Raw genomic sequence first — 4,475 nt, 5'->3', positions numbered from 1 at the left:
CTCGGCAGCATAACAATGTTATACTCTTCAATATCAGTAGGTGGCAGCAGGTAGATAATTGCTTTGTAGATGTCGGAACATGGTTTGTCGTGATCACAATATGCAGATGACAGTGCGCGGCAGCGTGCAGGTGAAAAGGTATCTAATGCTAAAACCAAAATAAGCAAAAGGTGAGTGCCCCTAAGAAAAGGCATTGGAGCTTATAGGGAACAAAACTAAAACTGAACTGGCTACAAAGTAAACAAAAACAGAATGCTGGACGACAGCAAAGACTTACAGCGTGTTGAGCAAAGATGGTGTCCACAAAGTACATCCGAACATGACATGACAATCAACAATGTCCCCACAAAGAAGGATAGCAACAACTTAAATATTCTTGATTGCTAAACCAAAGCAGATGCGGGGAATAGCGCTCAAGGAAGACATGAAACTGCTACGGGAAAATACCAACAAAACAGGAAAAGTCACCAAAATTGGAGCGCAAGACAAGAACTAAAACACTACACACAGGAAAACGCCAAAAAAGTGGTGACAGCACTTTAAGTCAAGAGCTATATTGATGCATGGTTGGTTATGGCTTAAAGTCATACCCAACAATTGCGACAACGACTTTTTACTGTCAATATCGGCTGCTGAGTTTCATTTTTTAATGATTTCTGCTGGTGGTGTGCCTCCAGATTTTTTCAATGAAAAAAAGGTTGAAAAACACCGTCATAGTGTGTGTAGTTAGTATGTTCCAATAGCAGTAGAAGTGCACTTTTTGGAGAGCTGTATTATTTTCAGTTTTGTGCCAAGGGACTGATTTTATTTAACACTATATTATTATATATACACCTATAGTGATCACAGAGACAGCTTGTTTTTGTGTTACTGCATATATTTGTTTTTCTGAAAAATCCCACTTAATATACTTTGGGTTACCCCCCAATTAAAAAATTGGGGAGTAACAGTCAATATTTATTCAATTTAATTTTTTTCTTATAAAATAAAAGTGAGCTTTTGTTAAACCAAATAGTGTTTTTTTTTCCATATATAACAACCTATCTGGATTCGATAAGAGAATCGATAAGGAATTGGTTCGATAAGAGGATTCGATAATGGGCTCGAACTCAATTTCTTATCAAACATCAACCCTACTCGTCAGACCACGGAACACTTTTCCACTTTGCATCAGTCCATCTTGGATGAGCTCGGGCCCTCTATCCAACAACAACAACAACACAAGGACCGCCACAGTCGGTAAAAGACAGTGAAGACATGTTTTTTTATTTTTTATTGCATCAAGACATCATCAGAGAAGACACAAACATCATCCTCTGCCTTGAAGCTCAAAGATTTAAAAAAAAAAGAAAAAAAAGTGAGATTGTCACATGTTTAAAGTATATTTACAATAATAATACTACAGCACAAACACACAATGCACCTCTAACCACGCCTAAAAAGGACAAAATCAATAGATAATAGACTGTAGGTCTTAGTGGAAATAAAAATGAAGGCACATTGCAATCATTTTTTTCTCAACCAAACATGAATCAGGTTTTAACAGTGCTTTTCTAAACGATGTACATCATATTCAAGAGTTATTCATATAATATTATTATGCAACTCACTTTTTGTCTCCATAAGCTGAATTTAACGAACATTTATGTCAGAGTAGTTGTATCCAAGTTATCACAAAACTTTGTGTTGTCGTGAGTTCCCGGCGAGAAGACAAAAGCTGTCTTTGAACCTGCCAAGAAGAAGGCTTGTGTCAGGTTCAAACACTGATGACATCTATTAAACAAGACAAGAGGCAAAGAATTAAACACAGACAGAATTCAATTTAGACTCAATATTGAGGAGAGTCGTCTGTACACTGTACGATTGTACACTATCTCAGCACGCTCTGCCAAAAGATTGCACGCCTCCTTCTTTTATTTTGGACCCTCCCCGACCACATGGCCACCGCTCTTTCCAAAAGGACAAAGGTCGCAAAAAGTTCACAGAAAAAGGTCGTAAACAATTCACAGAAAATGTCAGTTCAAAAAGAGTTTGTAAAATAGTTCCATAAAATAGTTAAAAAAGACGTTCGTAAAATACTTCAAAAAGAGGTCGTCTGGAAATTGGGCAGATCCTGTCATCTCTCCGCTCTGAAGTCCTTGGGCCAGAACAACATCCTTCTGTTGATTACCATACATGAAAGAACACAAGAACACCTTCATCTTGCTTCCCCCCCCACACAGTGGAGTTTTAAGAGTCTTACTTTTGGTAGGTTTCAAAGACAGCCTTTTGTCTTCTTGTCAGGAACACAATGTAATACAAAGTTTTTGTGATCATTTAAGAAACAATTATTCTAACAGCTCACTGTGTAGGATGGAAGCAACATGGTGTTCTGTTTCTTTCATCCATTGTAATCCAAAGATTTTGTCTTGACCCAAGATTTACAAAACGGAGAGGAAGCAGGGCCTGACTCTCCTCATAGCGACCTTTTCTTTGAACTGTTGTAATCAAAGGCGATGGCTGTTTACGACCCCCCTCCCTTAGAAACAGCTGTTCACACGTAATCAGGGAAAGTCCAAATAAAAGAGGAGGCGTACAATCTTTCGCCAGAGCGTGGTGAGACACTGTTCAAGGGTACAGTGTCCAGGCGTCTCTCCTCAATTGAGCCAAATTTAATTTTGTCTCTGTTTAATTATTTGCTTCTTGTCTTGTTTAATAAGATGTCATCAGTGTTTGAACCTGACAATTTCACCAGAAAATAACAGAAAAATTATCTTTAAAAAAAGCTGAATTGAACTTGACTGCAGCAACCTCAGCCGTCTTGGAACAGCCTAAAACGAATATGCTTCTTGTTCTGATGAAGAACAAAAATTCCTGGGAGTTTGGAGATGACATTGAGAGTTTAAAAAGGAGGGAGAAACACTGATTTGACTTTTCACCCCAGGAACGGCAGCCATCTTGGAACAGTCAAATGTCGATTCTTGTTCGGACATAAAAAAAAAAAAAATCCTTCAAAGTTTGAATAAAACGGCAGTCAAAATGGTGTCATTGGAGAACATTCGGACTGTTGGCACTCTCAAAAAATCAATAGCCTTCTTGTTTTGCCATAAAACATAACAGCACAAAAAAATCCTCAAACTTTGAAGAAAAGGATACAATTATGAGGGATTCAACATTTGACCCAAGCAACCTTATCACTTTTGGATCAGTCCAAAAAAAATAAAAAATAATAATGTGTGCTCTGACAACAAATATTCTTAAAAGTTGAAATTGGGTCTTAGGGAGAGGGGACAACTTTGACTTTTGGCCCCAAAAACATCAGCCATCTTGGATTTGTCAAAATTTAAGATTCTTGTTCTGACATAGAACAAGACATTTTTTTTTTAACCCAAAACCAATAGCTTTTTTTTTGTCCTGATAGAATAAAACAATCCTGTAATTTTAAAGAGGGTGAAATTAACACTTAAAGGCCTACTGAAAGCCACTACTACCGACCACGCAGTCTGATAGTTTATATATCAATGATGAAATCTTAACATTATAACACATGCCAATACGGCCGGGTTAACTTATAAAGTGACATTTTAAATTTGCCGCTAAACTTCCGGTTCGAAACGCCTCTGAGGATGACGTATGCGCGTGACGTAGCCCGGCGAACACGGGTATGCCTTCCACATTGAAGCCAATACGAAAAAGCTCTGTTTTCATTTCATAATTCCACAGTATTCTGGACATCTGTGTTCGTGAATCTGTTGCAATCATGTTCATTGCATTATGGAGAAAGAAGCTGAGCAAGCAAAGAAGAAAGTTGTTGGTGCGAAACGTATTTTTCGAACGTAGTCAGCAACAACAGTACACAGCCGGCGCGTCTTTGTTTACATTCCCGAAAGATGCAGTCAAGATGGAAGAACTCGGATAACAGAGACTCTAACCAGGAGGACTTTTGACTTCGATACACAGACGCCTGTAGAGAACTGGGACAACACAGACTCTTACCAGGATTACTTTGATTCGGATGACAAAGACGCAGACGTGCTACTGTGAGTATGCAGCTTTGGCTTCTAAACATTTGATCGCTTGACCGTATGTGCGCAACTTTTTTTTTGCGTATGTACGTAACTTTTTTTTAAATATATAAGCTTTATGAACCTTGGGTTAGGTGAACGGTCTTTTGGGCTGAGTGATTGTGTGTGTTGATCAGGTGTTTGAATTGTATTGGCGTGTTCTATGGAGCTAGGAGCTAGCATAGTAGCTAGGAGTTAGCATAACAAAGACGTGGGTGTTTTTATGCAGGATTAATTTGTGTCATATTAAATATAAGCCTGGTTGTGTTGTGGCTAATAGAGTATATATATGTCTTGTGTTTATTTACTGTTGTAGTCATTCCCAGCTGAATATCAGGTACCGTGAGTATGCAGCCTTGGCTGCTAAACATTTGATAGCTTGACCGTATGTGCGCGTCACGTACGTAACTTTTTAAAAATATATAAGCTTTA

General features: G+C 38.2%; 1 protein-coding gene across 1 annotated transcript in view; it reads right to left on the bottom strand.

Moving 5' to 3' along the window:
* Window positions 1–2,348: 2,348 nt before the first annotated feature.
* LOC133632192 (heat shock protein beta-8-like) overlaps window positions 2,349–4,475 on the bottom strand; it is a 22,832-nt gene continuing 20,705 nt past the window's right edge. Inside the window, exon 3 of the mRNA XM_062024476.1 lies at window positions 2,349–4,475. This exon is cut by the window's right edge and continues 1,465 nt beyond it. The gene's annotated coding sequence lies outside the window, so the exon portion shown is untranslated.

Source organism: Entelurus aequoreus, linkage group LG17 (genome assembly GCF_033978785.1).
Source record: "Entelurus aequoreus isolate RoL-2023_Sb linkage group LG17, RoL_Eaeq_v1.1, whole genome shotgun sequence".
NCBI classification, from domain to species: domain Eukaryota; kingdom Metazoa; phylum Chordata; class Actinopteri; order Syngnathiformes; family Syngnathidae; genus Entelurus; species Entelurus aequoreus.
The sequence above is the reverse complement of the archived record's forward strand: the minus strand, read 5'-3'. Positions and strand labels throughout refer to the sequence as shown.